Source organism: Rhamphochromis sp. 'chilingali' (assembly GCF_963969265.1).
Source record: "Rhamphochromis sp. 'chilingali' genome assembly, chromosome: 19".
In the NCBI taxonomy this organism is placed as follows: Eukaryota; Metazoa; Chordata; class Actinopteri; order Cichliformes; family Cichlidae; genus Rhamphochromis; species Rhamphochromis sp. 'chilingali'.
The window spans coordinates 3293786-3316379 of record NC_137946.1 but is presented as its reverse complement, the minus strand read 5'-3'; the positions used below and the strand labels follow the sequence as shown (position 1 = coordinate 3316379).

Genomic DNA, 22594 nt, shown 5'->3' with positions numbered 1-22594 from the left:
TGGCTCAAAGACAAGCAGACAAATTGCCAATGATCCTTTGACCCAGGAAATGGGCAACTGTCCAGAATAAAATTGCTGAAACACTAAATAAGATAATAAATATGTAAATTGGATTAGTGAAAGTACAAAGATGAGCACTTTTTCAAATAAGGTGTTCAAATAGCAAAACTGCAGAAGCAGTCTGGTGTGAGCACCTCACAGTAAGCACTGGGATGCTGTTTAATCAGCGTCCTAGACGCGGTCACTCCAACAACCGCCTTCTGGTATACAGTAGAAACACAATGTTTGACTTGTGCTCTTTTATTTCCCTCCTTACATTTGTGCAGCAAAGGACAGAAAATATCAAATGGGCAAAAACAAATGAAGAAAAAAAAACATCGTATCAATAACTAAAACCTTTTAATGGCAGGTATAAAGTGAGCTGGAGGTGAAAGGAATGTAAAATAATCTTGCATCTTTATATCCGTCTTTCTTTTGTTCTTCCTTTCTGCTAAGTAGCACAAAGGACAGCTGGGTAAGAAATGGATCACTGGTAAAGAGACACAGCCTCCATCACAGACATGACATCACCCCCTTTATAAACAACCCTTTGGGGGCCATTTGTGCCAGAATCCAATGCTGCATGTGTGCTCATGTGTATGTGTGTATCTACTCTTGCTTTGCTTTTTAGATAATATTTTTTTCACATCACTTTAAGTTCAAAGACCGACATGTTGTTCTACTTTTCTTCTTCATGTGGTAATAATAGGTTGAACTGAAAACTGTAGCCATGGGTATTAATTTATCACAGCGAACAATCCCAAACACTAAACATCTGTGTTATTTTCCATTGGCAATGCTCAAGACTTCGCTCAGGTCATTAATAATTCAATAATGAGTGACTTATGACGCATATCATCTGTCATCATTATTGTAGTGTTGAATGACACTTAGCATCCTCCTGCACTTCGTGCTATTTGTCAAAGTAAGTTATGCTAATCGCCCATAAAGTCATGACTTTCTTTTACCATATAAGTAAAGAGTAAACAACCCCTATGACTTTCCTCAAATACTAAAAAAATATCCAATGACAAATTATTGCACTTAAAAATGAAATCTCTGTCCTAAGAATACGTCCTAACATGTGAACTAACAGTTTAATGGTGCATCATCCTCGTGGAGGGCTACATGTGCATTGTGTACTAAAGGAGAGGGAGTGTCAACTCTGTAAAACAAACAGACTTGTCAAACTGGCATGCATAAATAAGTAAACCTGCATCTCAGAGTTTGGGCACATGCTAAAGGACGGGAGAGTTTTACTACATCCAGCAGGTGACCTTTTTAAGAAACATAATGTGATGTTTGTAACATTAGCCAATCAGAGAAGCAGATTCCCACCTTGGACAGAAACTATGGTGCTAATAGAATAGAACAGAATGCAATAGAATCCGTTCATTTATCATTGAATGGGTGTACTAACAGTTGCACGCTCAAAAGCTTCTGCTGGTGCATGAAAGAGTTTGCCAGTCATTTTAAAAGTTTGGCTTTAATGGTGGTTCCACCCCAGTTTGCAATTGTGCTCATATGGATGATCGTGTTTTTTGGACAGTGTTATTGGGATGAGGCACGAGCCACCAGCTCGATTAAGAAACTGAAGATGTCTTTCTGTGGAAGTCACGATTGCACCAATCATATCAGTAAACACTGAGACGATTTGCTGGTAGTGTTTTGCCATCTTTACAGTCTGGCCAGTAGACCACATGGTCCTCTCTGCTGGGACTCACAGATGGAATATTTGGATCCCCGACCCAAAAAACTGGATCATGTATCAATAAAGGCATCCTAACCTGTTCTTTGCTTATTACGTGAGTAACAGTTAGATGGAAAGCTAAAGTAGAATGGTAAAATCTAGAGCAGGGCGATATGACCAAAAATATTTATCATGGTATACATTTGAAAATTTGCGATAACGATATAACTGACGATATAATTGACACTAGACAAAATACTTTACAACTCCACAACTTTATTAGTGCAAAAAAAAAACCATCAATGTATTTTCACTTAAACAAGCAGCTGTTTTTTCTGTGCATTAAAGTTATATAAAAATTTAACAGTGCAAATGCAAATTCCTCGCTGATAGTTTAACCAAAAGGCATTTCCAGTGGAAATTGGCCGACATATCCTCAGCATAACCATGTATAATATCCACACAACTTAAAAAGAGGTTATACACACACAATACGGTAACATTATGTTGAAGCGCAGTACGTATCACGCCGCGAGGCTCCGCCTACGACAGCCGTAATGCTCCGACAATCCATCAAGCGGTGCGGCTTCATAGCTTAGCAAAGTCGCACTGAAACATTTGACAGATTTTCGAGCGCCGTGTACATAAAATCGTTTCGAGGTCAGTAAACACAACCAGAGTTCATACATAAGGCACACGGGATTATAAGGGCCACTGTCGATTTTCAGAAAAATCAAAGGATTGATTTTAAGTGTGCCGTATTTTCCAAAAAACACGGTAATAGCGACGGCCCGCTAGCATGCGCTACCAAAAATAGTGCTTTGTTGTGTATCTGACGGACGAAAGCTAAACCAGTTCCACACCAGTGAAGCTGCAGCATTTTTTACAAACCAGTTCTGGTTCATCCGTTTCATTCAACGATCCACTTTCGCTCTTATATTCTCCGTCGCCGCCATGCTTTTTCCGCCATGTGCGTATGAAAACAAAAGCACTGCGCATGCGCGTTTTACCCATATTCTATCGTGATATTTCATTTTCTTATCATTGCCCAACATTATACCGGTACCGTGAACGGTATGATATGGCCCAGCCCTAGTAAAATCTCTTTGAAACGCTGCAGTAGTTTGGAGCCATTTCATGCTCCTTTTTTTCTATGTTTGAAAAAGTTTTTTATTTAACTGCAAACTTTGGTCAAGACAGTTGACACAACCGAACAGGCTTCTCTCTCTCTCATTAACTTTCAGGGAGAGACAGCAATTACGAACAGAAGCTAGAAGGTCTTCGGTTCATTTTAACACTTGCAGGGAAGATTTTATTCCACTTAAAATAACAGAAAGTGTTGTTGTCAACTCAGTTAATATTAGTTCACTTCACCATGGAATGGATGGCAACCTGTCAAGGGTGTACCCCGCCACTCAGCCAGTGACAGCTGGAATAGGCCCCAACCCTCCTGTGCCCCTGAACTGGAAAAGTGGTTAAGAAAATAAATGAATGGATGGATGTCAGCTCCACGCCCGATGTGTGTGTGTGTGTGTGTGTGTGTGTGTGTGTGTGTGTGTGTGTGTGTGTGTGTGTGTGTGTGTGAGAGAGAGAGAGAGAGAGAGTGTGAGAGACAAAAAAGGAAAATAGTATAACTACAAGAGACTCTCACTTTGAGCTGAAATGTGATAAATGCAATGATTTTTATGTTGTAATTACTTTTTAATTATTCCTGTTTTCACTTACTAATTTACTAGCAAATACAAATCCAGTAAGTTTTTATTCTTGGATATAAATTGTGACATATCAGATGATAAAGTTATAAAAGCAATAATTTTGAATTATTCAGAGTCTCAAAATGAAGAAAACTACTATTAAATGCTTGCATCAGGAAATTGCCTAAGCCCAGATATCAGTATCATAACAGAAACGCTGGATTGGGCCTATTTTTGCAGTCGAATCGAGGCCAGTGTCACTAAGGTCTGCATTCAATTTGTATCTTGCTTTTATTTTGAAAGTTCTGATCAGAAGTGCTGTTTTTGGGACTCCTTTGTTGCTCGCTGCTATTCTTCATCTGTCATACTGTCTCTGGTTTACAATAAACTCTAATTAATGATCCAAGGAGTCATAACCAATCATGCTTTTGTCTACATCACACAGAGAAGGGAATGTCATTTAATGACGCAAACTTTATGACTTTAAAGCAGATATGCCAAGTTAAGATTGTTCACAATACATGATCGTCACATTGCTCAGGCCTAAGAAGCACCTGTAAAGCTCCTCTCTTCTCGGCCTTCGGGGATACGAACTCCTGCTCTATGAACAGCTGCATTGTTGGAGGAGTTATTTTGATCATATTTCTTCCTGGAACAGCATGAATTAACTGTACGCCACACTGTGTGCCTACATTAGTCAGCAAAATTCAACTAGAAACTGTCTCCTAGTTAGCCATTCTCAAAAACAAACAAACAAAGCAATGACGACTAAAAACTTCTTACTGTCCACACTTGCAACAGCACGAGCCTCCCTGAATTCAGCCTGGTGATATCCAGGCTTTGTTACAACAATTCATGTGTCAGAGGTAAAAACTGGAGCAGCCTGCTTGGTAAACAGAGACAAACAGGGCTTCCACTCACTGGTTTTACATGCACTCTAGTAATTTGATCATAACCCGAGTAAGACAATACTCACATTATTGGGACTGTCATACAAACATCTTAACAAAATTATCTTACTTGCATTAAGGCCGTAATCGGAGTAAGCAAAACTCGATTTACAGAAGTAATCGATTTTTAGATGAGCCTGACCACGTATAGAGCATATAGCACAGTATGTATACAGCTGCCACACGAGTCATAGAGTGAAGCACATGCAAGGTGGTGTGTTTGGAAAGAGAAGGAGCCAGGTGAGCAGCAGTGAGCAATAAAACACGGTTTTCAGGCAACATCACATAGATGATTACCAGCACACAGGTTCGCACAGGTTGCATTATGATGAGGTACAAACATATTTATCTGAAACATAAGGGAGACGTGGCATAGCTGAGATGAAGTCAGTGGGAAAATGCACAACAGCAAACAGGGTGGAAGACGTGGGTGGAAGGGCTTGTTTAAAGCTTTTAAACCCTTATAAGTAAGTGTTTGATCTAAGGATTCAACGAATGCAGTTCTTAATGAAAGTTCATTTAGCTAAATGCCCTCTGACAATTCAAGGTGGATGCTGAGTGGAAAGACTTAAGTTTTAGAAAGATTTTAGTATTTCATTTTTATTTCCTGTTTGTCTCTCATCTTATGGATTTTAACAAACAAACAACTTAGGAACGTCGCAGACAATTACCTTAAAACCCTTGAAAATCATAGTAAATAGTACAGTGTGGCACTAACAGGCTCTGAGAATGACTCAAACACTACTTGGCAGGAATACTCAAATGTAAATCATGCAACTTCTCTCCTGGTTGAGTGGCAGAAAAGGAAACCACCTCCTATTTCCTGAACCAGTCGGATCCCGCCTGCGTTCTGGGTTTCTGTTTTCATCCTGAATGACACCTCTGTCAGTCACATGACAGTGGAAGCCTAACAGCTAATAAATCACTGCTCCTAACTGAGCTTTTCCTTTTCACTGCCTGCGCACAAGAACCAGGCTAATTTATAACTAGAACAGGCTTGCAGGAGAGGCTAAAATTGGCCCGGGGAGGTCAGGGAGGTTATCTGACGACATGTCGTTACTTGGCTTAAAAAACAGCAGTGGAGATTGCCAGCAGACATACTACTGGAAAACATACACAAATGCATCCCAGAGAGGAGTAGAGAGGGTTTCCGATTAGACGATGAACTGCACCGTACCAACTGATTAATAGTCATAGAAGACAACTGCAGTCTTCTTCACTAGCACTGAATTCTGGGAGCTGAGAAACTCAAGTAAAGTTTTTTGTCATTTTTACAAATCAGATTTTTACTTTATTATTTAATAAGTGCATTTTATAATTTGTAAAAAAAGAAAAAAAGTAATTTTAATCCAAAAATTCTGCCATTACCTCCTAAAAAGGGTCAAAAAATATTTCTGAGCACAGCTGGAATTTTTACATTATTTTAATATTTGTTCAAGCTAACACTGGGAGAGAAAAGCAAAAGCTGCAAGTGTGTAAAGAGCCATTCACCAAGAAGAAACCGATCGACAGCATCATCCTCAGTGCTGAGCAGTCACTTTAAGTTTCTATTTACTCTCATATTACGCTGCTGAAGCTGGAAATCCAACTTTCTGACAGACTTTTTTTCCAAGAAGATGTGCAGTTCTGTGCTCCTTCACAACACTATGACCCACATAATCAAAATAAAGAACCAGACCCTGCAGCACAGCTCGTGTGCATGCATAAAGGAGCTATGGTAGCAGCTAGGCTTCATCCTGCATACTATAAATTCAACTGTGTTCAGAGAACGCCATAAATAAATTAAAAGAGGCACATCTGAGGCTTTTAAAACGTGGCTCTAAAAACTACCTTTCACAGGAGAAATAAGCCCATTACAGCCAGTCGAGACACTCAATTCCCATGTTACTGAGATGTCTAATGAACAAAGGGAACGAGGGAGGCACAGAGTGAGGCGGTCAGAGAAACGGGTTCTGATTTCCTCAAAGAGTGAGGTCAAAAACCCCAAACTGCCAGTGAACCATCAAGGTGAGACACATAAATCACGGCTCTAAAGTTCAGTAGCTTCCTAAAATGAGTTTCTTGCTCAACTCAGCTAATTTCTCAAGACTCTCACAAACCACAGCTTTCTCTGTGCAAATGAGTGAAAAGGCTTACTTTATTAAACTGACACTTTACATAGTTTGTCAGACCCTTAAAGAATATTTGCACATCAAAAAAAATTAAAGTAAAATAAAATGTGAATTTTAAATGATGCTAGTGATATATTTCATGTAACTGATGATTTACATTCAGGAAACAAGAAGCTTTTTTTTAACTGCACCAACATTTGTGAGTTTAAATGAGCTACAACATTACTTAAAATAAATAGGTAACAATATTCTTTCTAAATTACAATTCAGGTGATTTTTTAATTCAAACTAAATCTTAAGTCCTATCATATATTATTATCAACTAATTATTGAGCAATAACATATCTCAAATATATAAATAATGTTAATTATTATAAATGTTGGTCCAGTGCTTCTCACATATGTGAAATGTGAGGTCCCCCTAACATTTCACACAATGGAGTTATTCGGGGGGCTCGCAGTAAAGTATTACTTTCCCTGTAACCTGCATTATTTATTCCTTCAACAGCACTACAACAAAAAATCTGAATTCCTCAAGCGCTTCATCAAAGGCCGATGAAATGTGGATCGAAGCTTAGCCCACCGTATCCACTGCAAACTTGGGAACTTCTCTTTCTCTCTCTCTATGATTTTGTATCAAAACATTTGCTCATTGTCTCATTTCTTTTCTCTTGTTCATCACTTCGTTCCTGTAAAAGCAGTGACGGTGTAAAATACACGAGACATGAACAGTTTTGTCGGTTGGTGAGGCTGACGGTGTCTTAAATACTGTGCGGTGTCTCACAACTGCACTCCACCCCATTTAAAAAACAAATTAAAAAATTCCAAACTCATAAAAAAGTGAAGCTACTGAGCAGCTGATAAATTGAATTAGCTAAAATAAATGGCCTCCACAGCAAGCCTCCTTGGAGTCGAGCACGGGTCCCTGGCTACAAACGGACACATGTTTCACAGAGGCGTAACTAAATGACTAGTAAAGTTTTCACAACCATTGTTCTGTCCGAGCCGTTCTCTTTGACCTCTTCAAAATCCCTTCCCCCAGTCAACTGCCCCCACCCCATCTCTCCACCTCGCCCCCCCTCCCACCAAATAAAATAAAAAAATGTTTTAAAAATCATTAAAAATCATTGGGACACAAATTCAAAGATCTAGCCTCTCCTGTCACCAAATTAATTTAAGACTGACAAGAAATATAAGGAAAATCAGGCTTATTTTGTTAATACTTGGGAACGGAGTTTAAAGTCCAACTAAAGAAGTTAAAGCAGGCAACAAATGAATCAATAGAGCCATGAAGAGTGCTCCTGAGATTTCAGGCAGATGGATTCTTCTTAGGGACAGAACTTGTCAAAAGTGCTAAGAGGAAAGCACTTACCACACAGATCCTGACGTCCGAGCCCAAGAACGAAAGCTTCCTATCTTGTCTGTCTCCAATCCACTTCCATTTTTCTGAGTTACTATATTGCAACCCCCACCCCACGGAGAGCCGGATAGCAGAGAGTGCGACAGAGAGAGGGAGAGAGTCAAACACACACACACACACACTGGGGTGGGTCGGTGGGGGGGCTTAGTCCTGGTGTGGAGATGGAGGGGACCATTGCAGCTGTGCACTTCGTCAGTATCTCCTCAAATCCAATCCTCTGCTCCATGTGTGTCTGCAGCACCGCGGAAAAAGGCAACGGAAACAAAGTGATCCTCTTACACACAGCCCAGAGAGAGAGAGAGAGAGGGAGAGAGACGAACAAGGCGAGGAGCAAGAAAGAGTGCGAGAAACATACGCGGGGAAGGGTAGGGAAAGAAAACAAGTGAGCTCGTTTGAAGGCCGAGGAAGCTCGAGTATAAGCAGGTTCAAGTTTTCAGCGTTTTCTTTTACTTTGCCACAGAATGCCGGCCGAGTGGGAGGGAACAAGTGAGAGCTTCTAGGAAGGCAAGGAAATAGTGCATAATACCTTCCAGCTTCCTTCAACCCCCCCTTCTCCCTCCCTCCCTCTCTCCCTCCCTCTGTCGCTTTTCTCTCCCTCTCTATCAGTCTTTCTTTCAGTCTCTCAGTCCAGTAATAACCCTGTCTGTGGCAACCCCCCTCCACTGGGTGCAGGAATGCAAAGCAAGAGTTTCAAGAGGCCCAGTTAGACAACCTCAGAGTCACTGCACCTTGACCCGCAGGTCAGACGCAGGGCGTGTGTATATATATATATATATATATATATATATATATATATATATATATATATATATATATACACATACGTGTGTGTGTGTGTGTGTGTGTGTGTGTGTGTGTGTGTGTGTGTGTGTGTGTGTGTGTGTGTGTGTGCATGCGTGTGCACACGTTAAGGGGTGTGGAGCTTTTAGTTGTGTCTGTGTGTACCTAAATCTGTGGGGCAGCTTTACCTCACAAGATCATATAACCATACCTGGACAGCCACTTGACAGAGACAATACTGGTGGACACTTACACCACTGCCGCAATCAGGGTAACACTTACTGCTGCTACATGGCAACAATGACTGCCTTCACTCAGCAAGATTAATTGTATTAAATTGTTCTGGACCTTTCCAAATGACCAAATAACTCAAATTAAAACATCCACTCGTGGTGCTCTTCTGAATTAATCTGAAGAAGCTGCTGTTTCTGGACAGCCCACAGTGTTGGAGTGAAGCACATTCAATCACACAGGTTTACAAAGGAGTGTCAATTTGGGAATTTATTTACACGTGTATGTCATAATTTCATCATTTGCTGTTTAAAGTTCACTCCAAATAGCAAATATCACAAACAACACACACATGCATAATGAAAAAAAAAACATTAATGGGATCCCTCTTTCTTTTTTTTTAGCAATTCAAAGATGACATGAGACACGGCTGGAGCTGAAGTTAGCTTTTGTTTTTTTACTTTCAGATTACTGGCAGTTAAACAGACACACACACTCTGGAGTGGACTTGGTTTTGCTTGGACAGTGTGCTGAAACAAGCGTTTAAATCCCGCCAATCAGGCAGGTTTGCATCATTTGAATGAGACAAGCTGGTACAGTCCTCCAGTCGGTGCCCAGTATTGTCGCTGTCCTGCATGTTTAAAACCTATTCTTCTAATTCATTCAAGTGTTCCTATTAATATGGGTCCATCCTGCCCCCTCCCAGTCTATTTGCCAATCCCTCAAACGAACACAGTTCCCATAGCTTATGAACAAAAAACACTGCATACAAAAAGTTTACCATTGTTTGTTTAAATCATTAATGCAAATATTATAGATTTACTTTTGTTTTGAAGACTTCCATCTCCGTATGGACACCTTTTATCAATAAAAAGTACTAAAAGTCTCCATGAGCTGTTTGCAATACAGCTGTTATAATGGATAGTTAACAAGGAAAGTTGTGAAAAGCCTCTCACATACACTCAAACACATCAGTGATGGAACAACAAACGCTAAAAAAAAGGATCGTATCACTTACCAGTTGACATTTCATATTTGTGCATCAGTCTCCATCAGCAGAATAGCACTGACTGGGTGATGAAAGGCATACTTTACTTTATGCATCCACTTATAAGACCCATCTGTGCTCATATCACAAAGTAAGGTTTAATGAGGTTACAGGACCCCACATAAAAGGAGACAGCTTGCTCAATTGGACACTTGAATGCTTACATAAAACCCAGGTTCCATATATTTGCATTTCTGAAGAAGCTTGCATAACCATGATTTTGTTTTCAGATGCAAATGATTTGGTACAATATATATATATATTTGTCAAGGTGCAGTGACTCTTTATATATATATGTATATACAGACAGACAGACAGACAGACAGACAGACAGACAGACAGACAGACAGACAGACAGACAGACAGACAGACAGACAGACAGATAGATAGATAGATAGATAGATAGATAGATAGATAGATAGATAGATAGATATACACATATATAACCCTAAAAAGATTTTAGCTTTGCTGCTAACAGAAAAATCACCAGGTAGAACAGGAAGACACATGTCACCCTGTCACCCTGTAAAACACTCACTGCCTTCACTAAGTGCAGGCCAGTTGTGCTAATGTGCAGTCGCTTCACAAAGAGGCAGAAAAAATCCTGTTAGCGTGTGTGATGATAAATATTTAGAGATCGTGAAAATAAACAGATATTATCGCACTATATTTGAGTCCATTTTAGTCCTCTCGGGGCGACAATGAAAGCAGAAGAAGGATTTTAAAAGATTTCTGTTAAAGCAAAGAAAGCTGCTTATTAGTAAATGATTCACAACGGAGACTTTGTGAGAGGGAGACGCAGCCCCTAAAAAAAACATTTTTAAATTCTAAATTTTTCATATTTGGAGAAAAAAAAGTTTTCATAAACTGTCTCTATGTGCATTAGGGCTGCCACGATTAGTCGACTATTAAAATAATTGTTTGTGGCAGCCCTGATGTGCATGCAGTTTTAATGTCTTGGTTACCACTGAAATCAAAGTACATTTAGTCAATATTCCAAATACACACTGGCTGGAAGCCTTCCAATATGGCTGACAAGTGAGCTAACTATTAAGGACCTAATACAGGTTTAGTAAACCAAGAATATTTTCTTGTGAAACTTTGTAAATTTTAAATTTATTTTTAATCATCATAATAAATATTGACCACTTTATTCATGATCATTATTTCTGGATCTTTACCCTACAATATGAAGCACCTTGAGGGTGATGTTGTTGTGATTTGGCACTATATGATGACCAAGCTAATTAACTCCTATCATCAGTGCTAGACCACAGTCATTTTTAAAACTGTGAGCACAAGGCAGAAGAATAAAAAAAAATGTGTTATTTATCACCATCTTCTGAGTAAAATGTAAAATACATTGTTACAAGTTACTGAATTTCTATGAAAAATGATATAAAATAATTTCTGTTTAACGCCTTTTCATGTGTTTTTGACCAGTGATGACTGTCTGGAAGATTCTGGTCTTTTGTCCAATTTGGTGGAACCACTTTGGGTTGTCTCTTGGACCTCATCCTGCCTTGACTTTCACTGCTTTCTCTGCATAATTTCATTCACAAACATCAGTAGTATTGTTCTGCTGACAGAATCATCATTCACCTAGAAACCAAACTGACAGCCGTGAGTCACGAACACTGAATGAATATCAAACAGAGCAAAGGTAGCCATCCTTTACACAGTAAACGGCTTTGGATTGTGCCATGTTACCTACAGATGTAAACTTCTTTGAAAATTATTTGTTGCCCCACAATTTTTCTTAATGGAAATTTAGAGCTGGAAACAGCTCTAAATGCTAACCACAATAAAGAAAGAATTAGGATAATTTGAACACAAACTTAAGGTAAGTCGTGTTTGACATAAGTACTAAAATTCCTATATGTGCCAAATAAAAGGATATTTAATATACTTGCCAGTAAATAATATGATTGGACGTTGGTTTAAATAGGTGACCATGGCTCAGGAGGTAGAGTAGATCATCTACTAATTGGAAGGTTGATGGTTTGATCCCTAGCTGCTCCAATCTGCATGCCAAAGTATCCTTATGCAAGATACTGAACGTGTGAAAGCACTTGTGTGATGCTACCAATGTTACCAATGTCCAGTTTCTTCATCCATCCATTTTCTTCTGCTTATCCAATTCACAGTTGCACGGGGATCAGAGCCTATTCCAGCAGTCACTGGGGTCAGTTTCTTCATATTGGAGTTAAAAATGAAAATAAAACAATTTTCTGCTGCTTTTGAATTTTCAGCCTCTTACTAAGTGCTGGTCGCTCTTCTCTCTGCTAGTCCTTTTCAACAGCATGTAGAGCAGGACATTAATACATAGCCTACAGTTAAACCTTATTGTCCTATGGCGAGTCTGCCCAAACTGGATTAGCTTCAGCTCTAAATAAATAATAATAATATAGTAGCATTTTAGAATAATAGTAAAAACGCTGGGCCAAGTTTGAAGTTGTATAGAGCTGCATTGGGATTTTTGTTCTCCTTCTCCGTTCTTATTCTTCTTTTCACTCTGGAGGTAGCTCAGATATATCTCTAGCCTGCTGCTGCCCTCCACAGGTAACGAACAGCCACACAATTCAGTCAGTGTTTCAACTGCATGAGAAAAAGCAATAAATAGTCCCAATACTGTTCACATGCATGTGCTTCTGGAGGAATTTAAATTCATACAGCTCATAAAGCACGTGGGCTGGATAGATATTTACAAAAATATAAGATATGCTATTATAATTCAGATCCAACCTTACTGGGACTTAGTGAAGCTAAACTGTGTGCTTAACATTTTTATTCTCTCATTATCATTTTATGTAGAGCATGCTGAATTTCCTGCGCTAACATGGGCAGGAAACATCTGACAGCATCTGTTTGTTTGATCCTTAACGTGTGACGCAATCACTGTTAAGATTTCACGGCAGCTTGGAGGTGTTCAAACCTCTCACAGCCCTCCTCTGCTGTATGGGAAAACTGAGTGTTTAAATACTACACGCAGAGCGAGTCCTGATCCATAAACAGTCAAAGGAATGTGTGGAGCAGTCTACACAGTCTGTCCCTTTGTTTCTCACAAACACACATTAGCAATATCTTAAAGTTTCTCTGTCCTTTTACTGAGCCAATCCAGGGTTGAAAGGGGGAAATATCCAAATGCCAATAAAAATGAAAAACTTACTTGTTTACATGAACGATGAGCTCAGCACCATGATACAGCAGAGATGCATCACTGTGCTCTCCATGCTGTGAAAACAACGACATTTAGTGAGGGCAGATTAGAGGATGTCATGTGTGGTATCTTAGTACAGTGCCTCAATTCACTTTATTCAGTATTCAGCTTTTAAAGTATCTCACACACTCAAACAGTGTGCGGAAAGCCGTGGGCTACAATCATTTATATATTATTCTTTCTATTTTTGTGGCTCTTGAAAATGACCGAGGACACCTGAGTTATACACAATAATGTTTGGTGTTCCGGCCTAAAAGAAAGTATGGTGTCAGGGAATTCATATTTTAAATCATTCACTAAAATCCCAAACATTTAAGGGAATGTGTGCCTGAATAAGTAAAAACACTGGAAGAAAAGATATCAAAAAACTCAAATGAAAAATATTTTGCATTTTTCCGGAACTTCTCAACCCTGTCTCCCAGTAAATTAAAGAAGCCAAAATCTTCAACATCTTCAACAAAGATGATTAGAACAAAACAGAAAGTCAAGACAAATTTCCTTTGTTTGATTAGACCAGAATGTATCTTTGACAAATTCAAGTCAAAAATAGCAGCAAATAGAAGGAAAGAAAAGTTATCTGATGAAAATGTATTTATTTAAAAAGATATTTTACTGCTAACAGCAGCTGGTTGAACTCACCCTGTAGTTTCCTCTGTTGTTTTCCTCCAAATGAGAGAGAGGAAGGATCCAAGGCTTTCTTGGCTGATGCAGCATTTTTCCTGGCAGCTTTGATGCTGCTTTTCATTGTAGAAATGTATGGCCTTTGCTCTACACACCAATATCAACCTTTCAAATTAATTCTACCTATAAAATAAAACTTTATCGTTAAGCAAACCATAGCTAATGCATCCGGTAAACTAGCTAAGTTTTAAGCTAAGCTAATTAACGCAACAATTAATAAAATTGTAATTTTGATGTAAATTTACACTTTAATTAGCATCCAAAGAACAAATAAGATACATAATAAGATGTTAAGAGTCTTTCAGAGATGCAGGGAAACACTGAAAAAAGACGTGAAAAGTGCAGATGGTTAGCTGCAGCTAACAGGTACATACATCAACCTGACAGTCACAGAAGCCAGAGCAGAGGGCCTGGTGCAAAGGTGCTGTATGTAACTGTGAGAGAGCCCAGGTAATGGGATAGACAGTTTGATGGATAACTGTACTATCTATGATAACTACTAAGAATGAAAATAAATATGTATCCTGTAAACCTGGAGGTTCTTATTCTGCAGTTTTGTCATTCTGAGTCATCCCTCCTGTCTACCAAGTTATTTTTTCACAAATAAATGTGCTATATTTTCTCTCTCTCTCTTGTTCTTTTCTGTGGTTCAGACATGTGTGAGTCACTTCATTTGTGCTTGGCTATAATTTTCCATTAGTGCAAGAAATCCCATGTACACTGTCCATGTGAAAATATTTGCCAGTCTTTTTAAATTCAAACTACAGATGTAACACAAAGGGTTTAAGTCGGACTCAGAGTCCTTGACTAAGTCAAATTCCATTCAGTGGCTCTGGCTGGACTTATGCCCGTGAGGCGTGGGACCCCTGGAGGTGTTCTGTGGGGTCTGACTGAGGGAGATTGGTAGAGGATGCTTTGGGGCGTTTGCAGAAGTAGAGTTTTAAGTGCTGAGGATAAATTTGGCAGCGCGTTTATAGGTTCTTGAAAATTTAGGCTATTTTTTGTTACATTATCTACAATTACACGGGCTATGCAGTAATTTTTTTTTTTTACTTTAGTGACCTCTGTGGTTTTACATCAACCTCAAAAAATAACCACTTGCTAGTACCTGATTTTAAAAAAAGGATAATAATATTAGACACTATAAAAATGTTCAAATCAATAAAAAATACAATTTTTACAATCTTCATATATAACCTATGATACAGTAGTGTGCGCAGTACACATTTAAATGTGCTATGACAGTAACTGTTAGCAGTTCCGATAATGTGTGGAATACTATTAATGATGTGTTAGAAATATTTACAACAGGAATGCATTTAAAGCTCACAGGTACGTACATGGGCTCCACTCCAGCAGTCACATTGCGGCCTGTGAAAGAGGTGTGAATAAAACATAACTACGCCTACTAATAACCTTTTTGTCAGACCTTAGTGAAGCAAACGGAAACTTTTTTTCATTTAAACACATATGCACGTAATGTCAGATTAGTGGTGGGGATAATTTGTCGTGCTGAGAGTTGCAGGCTCTTCCCAGGATTGGACATGTTTGGCGAGGTGTGAGTGTGTCTTGGAGGCCAGGTCAACGCCTTGAGCTCATTGTCATCTGTCTGTAGACATGTTTTGATCAGAAACCATAGCAGCCACACAGAGATGGTCGAAAAAATCCTCCCCCTCACCCCAACAGTTGACAGCAGATGGCTGCCCCTCCCTGAAACTGGTTCTGCTGTTAAAAGGGAGTTTTTTCTTCCCACTGTTGCCTAAGTGCTTGCTCAAAAAGGGTCATATGATTATTGGGGTTTCGCTGTATTATTGTAGGGTCTTTACATTACAATATAGAGTGCCTTGAGGCAAGTGTTGCTATGATTTGGCACTATATAAATAAAACTAAAAAACCAAATAAGGTTTTTGCATGTCCTGATACACAATGCCAAAGGTAGTCTGATTACAAATGTTAGTCAGTTAGTAATGTTATTGAAACTGCACTTGTGTCAGGCCACAGTAGCTGTGCAGCCATGGGTCCTGCTGAAATGGGGGTATAGCCTGTTACTGGATCTGCTTTTGGATCACCAAATTCGAAGTGAAGTTGGAGAGTCCCGGTTATTCTTTTCTCACTAGCTGAATTCTTTTTCATAACTTCAGGTTTTCTTCAGCTTGGCCTGATGCATGTTGCAATAATTCATCGGTGTGAAGAAAAAGAGGAATAAAAAAGAACAGACTGTTGAGCTGTTTAAAAGCCTTTTATTTCTGCCTCCACCCTTCATTTATTCTTCATACCTACAGAGTGCCCTGGGTAGTATATCCAGACTCCTTCAGAGCAGGATTAGGTATTTGTATATATCCAGAATAGCCTAAAAACCTTCCATAAAAAAGTGCCTGCACTCAAACACTCAAACTCCCTTCGCTTTGCAGAATGGTCCAACAATCTGTTTTCTGCTTATACACATAAGCCATCATAAAAAAATATCGATTTTGTCTTAATTATAAGCTTCTTGCAGACTTGTAATTATAAATGGCCCGGTCATTTAGGTAGTTCCCAAACGTAGTGAAAATCAGTGTGTTTAAAAGCTACTATAATTAATACATGTTGGCTTGGCAGCTATCGTACCCACCATCAGTCATGCAGACAAGTTTTTCATAGCTGCTGCCAATATCAAGTTCCCTGTCATATGCATTAGTCAAACTGTTGATATAAAGAAAGGTTCTTTAAGGACAGCCTCATAAATACCTTTAACATTGCTTATTCTCTCCTCCTGCCAAACAGCCAGAGGGTTCAAAATAAAACTAGATATGCTAAGTGAGCTGGCAGGAAGACAATGGTCTTAGTGAGCTCCTCGGTGATCTGGGCCATGAGCTGGTGGGGGGAGGGGGACAAATTAAAGAAGAACACCGTGGACCGAAAGGGCTTAAGGTAATGATTTATGGTCCCGGGATCCAGCAAATGTTTCGTCAATAGCATCTTCATTTTTTCCCCTTTTAATCGACTGGAAGCCAAGACGCTCTTTTTGCTGATTGTGACTTTGCCTAAATGGGAAGCTGAATGTTAAACATCTGGAGTACTCACTGCGGCCTCTTCACTGTGCATTTGTGACTTCATTTCTTAGCAGCTGCTTCTAAAAAGGAAAAGGATTCACTGCCACTTTAGCCTTACCTCATAGACACCAATTAAAAACTTAGTGCAGGAGATTAACCGGAAAAACTAATGTGCTTTACTGCAGTGACTAACAAGTGGCAAATTACAGTCATGAAAAAACATGTAACAGCTGCCACTATTGAACGCTGATGTGCATTTATTTAAGTAACTACAGTCATAGTTTGTACACATTATTCTTGAACACATTTTATTCATACCAGGCCTGTTTTACCTTACTGTTGGTTAGCAATGTGTCAAAACTACGGTGTCATTTTAAGTACAACGACACAAAATTAAGCAACGACAAAAAGAAAAACACAAAAACATCTCAGGAAATACAACATTAAATAAAACACACACGCAACATTTAACAAAAGAACAACGCTACCAAAAAGACGATATATATTAGCAAGATATTATATCCTCACTACATACGACTCTGGATACTGTAGCTCCTGTGAAAACTAAGGCCTCAAATCAGAAGTACCTGACTCCGTGGTATAATTCTCAAACACGTAGCCTAAAGCAGATGACTCGTAAGCTGGAGAGGAAATGGATGTCACAAATTTAGAGGATCATCATTTAGCCTGGAGAAATAGTTTCTCTTCAGCACTGTAGCCAGGCTGACAAACAGTCAGAGCTCTGTTGAGCCAACCATCCCTTTAACGTTAACTAGTAATGACTTCATGAACTTCTTCACAAATAAAATTTTAATCATTAAAGAAAAAATTACCAATAATATTATAATATTATTATAATAATATTATCTACAGCTGCTTTCAGTACCACTGATATTCATTTAGACTCTTTTTCTCCAGTTGATCTTTCTGAGTTAACTTCAGTAATTACTTCCTCCAAACCATCAACGTGTCTTTTAGACCCCATTCCTACAAAACTGCTCAAAGAAGTCCTGCCATTAATTAATTCTTCAATCTTAAATATGATCAACCTATCTCTAATAATCGGCTATGTACCACAGGCCTTCAAGCTGGCTGTAGTTAAACCTGTACTTAAAATCTCTAGACCCAGCTGTCTTAGCTAATTATAGGCCAATCTCCAACCTTCCTTTCATATCAAAAATCCTTGAAAGAGTAGTTGTCAAACAGCTAACAGACTCCAATTTGTGCATGTAAATGGAGAGTCCTCTTCACACACTAAGGTCAATTATGGAGTTCCACAGGGTTCAGTGCTAGGACCAATTCTGTTTACATTATACATGCTTCCCTTAGGCAGCATCATTAGAAGACATAGCATACATTTTCACTGCTATGCAGATGACACCCATCCAAAATGCTGCAGCAAGAGTCCTGACAGGGACTAGAAAGAGAGAGCAGATTTCTCCTGTATTGGCTTCCCTTCATTGGCTTCCTGTTAAATCCAGAATTGAATTCAAAATCCTGCTCCTCACATACAAGGTCTTAAATAATCAGGCCCCATCTTATCTTAATGACCTTGTAGTACCATATCACCCTATTAGAGCACTTCGCTCTCACACTGCAGGCCTACTTGTTGTTCCTAGAGTATTTAAAGTAGAATGGGAGGCAGAGCCTTCAGTTTTCAGGCCCCTCTTCTGTGGAACCAGCTTCCAGTTTGTATTCGGGAGATAGACACTATCTCTATGTGGCGGGAGGTGTGGTCCCGGGTGCGGCTGCAGGGGAGGAGTGGTGCAGTGAGCTCAACGGGGCGGTGCTGGAGATGCCGGTGAGAACAGCTGATGGCGATTTGGACTGATGGTGGTTTCCTTCCCTTTTTATAGTGAGACGGAGAGGAGCGGAGGGAGAGGGAAATCAGCTGGGACCGACAGCTGTCAGACTGTGTTCAGTCATAACCTGGGAAAACTATAAATAAATGTGGAATCTGGTGATAAAGACCTGTGTGTGTGTGTACCTGTGTGTAGTGCATTTCACACTCTACTTTTAAGATTAGGCTTCAAACTTTCCTTTTTGCTAAAGCATATAGTTAGGGCTGGACCAGGTGACCCTGAATCCTCCCTTAGTTATGCTGCAATAGACGTAGGCTGCCGGGGATTCCCATGATGCATTGAGTTTTTCCTTTCCAGTCACCTTTCTCACTCACTATGTGTTAACAGACCTCTCTGCATTGAATCATATCTGTTATTAACCTCTGTCTCTCTTCCACAGCATGTCTTTATCCTGTCTTCCTTCTCTCACCCCAACCAATCACAGCAGATGGCCCCGCCCCTCCCTGAGCCTGGTTCTGCTGGAGGTTTCTTCCTGTTAAAAGGGAGTTTTTCCTTCCCACTGTCGCCAAAGTGCTTGGTCATAGGGGGTCATATGATTGTTGGGTTTTTCTTTGTATGTATTATTGTACAATCTACTGTGCAATATAAAGCACCTTGAGGCGACTGCTGTTGTGATTTGGCGCTGTGTAAATAAAACTGAATTGAATTGAACTGAATAAAAAAAAAAACTATTGCAATTTTTGTATTTATTTGCAGGGTGTTTTTACAAGTTTGAAAAGTAAAGTTTTGTTGTTGTTTTTCAGAGTATTCACGATTGTTGTTTTTGTAATGTTGTGTTTGCGCTCGTTGTCATTAGCATAAAGATTTGCAGCTTTGCAGCAGCCCGTACAAATGTCTGTGACACAGCTGTTGGTCAAGTTCCCAGAGGTAGTCGTTTCTGGAGATCTATTGTCTCATTACCCTCTCTGTCTTCTGTTGGTTTTCTGGTTCCTTTGCATTTTCAGTTACTTCTTGTCTTATTTTGAAAAGCTGTGCATCTCCAGTGGAGCTTTGTTGTGTTTGTTTTCACCTATGTGTCACCTGTTTGCTCTCTCGTTGTCTGTGTTTCATGAGCCTCTTCTTGGACTCCTGTTTCCTTGTAACTGCAGGTTGGACTTTGTGTTTAACTGGTTATTGGATCAGCCATTAAAGGCTCACTTTTTGTTTATTTAACCTGCCTCTGTTATCCTACACTTGGGTCCTCTCTCCTGTGAACCCTGACCCTGATTTTAAATACATCTTTTCTTCAGCGCTAAACCAGCATGAACACAAGTAGCCTTCAATTCTTCGTGCCAATGTGTAGTTAGAGAACACGTGAAGAGTCAGGAGAGGTGAGATGGCTCCCTTCTTTCTGAGTGGACACGTGAAAGTCAAGGTAGAATATTAAACAAAACAGAGGTGAAAAATGATGGAGAGCGTGTTCACTTTTGAGGTGAAAGTTCAATCCAATCGAATAAAAAATTTGAGGAAAAGGGCAAACAGACCACAGACTGCCACCTTTACAGTGAGATGCTTATTTCCTAGGCAACAGAGCCGAGAGCAACAACATAACCAGTCCCACAAGAAAAGATTTACGCTCAACATCACTCATTACCACGAGATGTTGATAAGCGTTGCCCACACTGACGGCCCAAAGAAGCACATCTCAGCAGACTGACAGAGGCTGCTGGGCTCTCAGTAATGAGGGAGCCAGACAGCCGCCTCACCTCCTATTTGTCGACTGATGGAAGTCTTGTTTGGCCCAGCTGCGTCTCCATGGAAGTGGCACCTTGAGGGGCTGCTCCCCGCCCCACCTCATCCCTCACCCTCCCACCAAGTTTCTCATCACATCCTGGTGAGAGGCTGGAGCTGCTGTGAAACACCAGCCCCTTGGCACAGAGCCCAGATGGAATTATTTCCCCTGCACGACTTTTATCTGACCATAAAGCACAACCCAACAAGGGCAGAACCCTCAGAAAAGCACCATTAAATGCTGAGTGAACAGAGAGCAATTTAAAATCCCCCCTCTTCTTCTTCTTCTCCCTTTTTTTCAGCCTCCCTTTCTTTACCATAAGCTATTCTCAAACCTGACTATAAAGAAGGCGGCTGTTAATTGATATTCAGCTTGGGGGATTAAAGACCTACGTGGACAAAGCTGTTAAATATGTGCTCAGAATGGCGATGTGAAGAATGCTCTCTGATGCTTTCTATTCATGTGACGGCTGCAAATTGCCTGCAGTGTGATCTTGGAACAGCTTTTCCTGAATCAGCCCTACAGCAGCAGAAGGCTGAGCCCCTGCGCTCCACATTTATTTATTTATTTATTTATTTTTTCACATTTCTACAGTTAAAACTCTTTGACAATGCCGACTCAGCTGGAAGACGAGTCTCACAGTTGGTGAGGGAAGCTTGCATAACATATACGAGCTGTTTAAACCCTAAACTGTCTATCAGCTTCCAGGGGTTCACTCACTGTCACTGCAGTAGCACGACGGGGTGGGAGTGTGTGAGTTCCTGCATGTTTAGCGTGGGAAGCAAAAAACTGTTGGTTGCAGCTCATTTAGTCTAACCTGCATACATTTAACAACACGCTGAACAACGACAAAAGTAGGTAACATCAAAGGTGAGGATAAACCGACGCTGAAACTCTAATGGGCAAATGAGGCTTGTACGAAATGACTAAATGAAGATATACGCTCTGCGTGCACACAAAGGCTCTCGAGACATGCACCTGCTGCTTCCCACGCAAAAAAAAGTTGGCAAAAAAAGTTGAGAGCAGATGTAGGGATGCTCTGACCCATACTGGAGAAATTGGTGATGGTGGTGTTGAAGAAGTGAACTTCATACTTCATAGCTCAGGTGGTAGAGCAGGACAGCTACTGATTGGAAGGTTGGTGGTTCGATCCATGGCTCCCCTATTCTGCATGCCAAATATCCTTGGGTAAGATACTAACCCCCAGTTGCTCTCTGATGTAGCCATCTGAGTGTGAATGTTTGCTAAACAGCACTAAAGAAAAAGAAGGAAATGCTTGTATGGGTGTGATTGGGTGAGTGAGGCATGTTGTATAGAGCACTTTGGGAGAGTAGAAAAGCACTAAATAAGAATCAGTCCATTTTACCATCTCGCAGCTTCTTTTCAACCATTTATTCAATAATTCTCCTAAAGTGAGGCCCTCATTTTTACTACCACCAGATAGACTTTGTGGCTCCGTGATGTAGTGGTAAACATTTGCCTTATATGTGAAAAATAGCGGTTTGATTCAAGGAGACACAAACTTAGCCTCAGGAGGTCATAAGCTAGTCTACTCCTAGTGCTGATCCCAAGCCTGGATAAACAGCAGGGCTGTGTCAGGAAGGACAGGAAGGTCATGTCTCTGCCAAGTCAAATATGCACTTTGGCAACCCCCTGGAAAATGAGGGAGCAGCCCAAGTCACCTTTTCCTAATAATACTCAAACATCTAGAAAGCAGAACGAGAGATAAAAGGATTCTTTTCATATCTTTAGTAGAACTACAAGTATTATTAGGGGTTTGGGTTCTGTTATCAGTTATCCTATTCCTACACTCTTACAAACTGCCAGTTGTTACTCCCATGTCCTACTGTATGTACACCATATTGACAAATTACTCACCCATCCATCATCATTGAATTTCAATCACTTGCACGGCCACAGGAGTATGAAATCAAACACCTCGGCATCTACAAACATTTGGGAAAGAATGGCTCGCCCTCAGAAGTACTGCGATAGGATGTCACCTGCAGTTCAGCTGTGAAATTTCTTCACTACTAAATATTCTACAGTAGGCTGTTGGTGGTATTATAACAAAGTGATTGAGAATGACAGCAACTCAGCCACGAAGTGGTAAAATCACAGCGTG

At 40.0% G+C, this 22594-nt stretch overlaps 1 long non-coding RNA gene across 1 annotated transcript in view; it reads right to left on the bottom strand.

The window, feature by feature from the left end:
• The window catches only part of LOC308387475, a 44456-nt gene extending 36061 nt beyond the window's left edge, over window positions 1-8395 (bottom strand). The window contains exon 1 of the long non-coding RNA XR_013969954.1: window positions 7857-8395. This is a non-coding gene — a long non-coding RNA (uncharacterized lncRNA). The remainder of the gene's footprint in view (window positions 1-7856) is intronic.
• Window positions 8396-22594: the final 14199 nt, after the last annotated feature.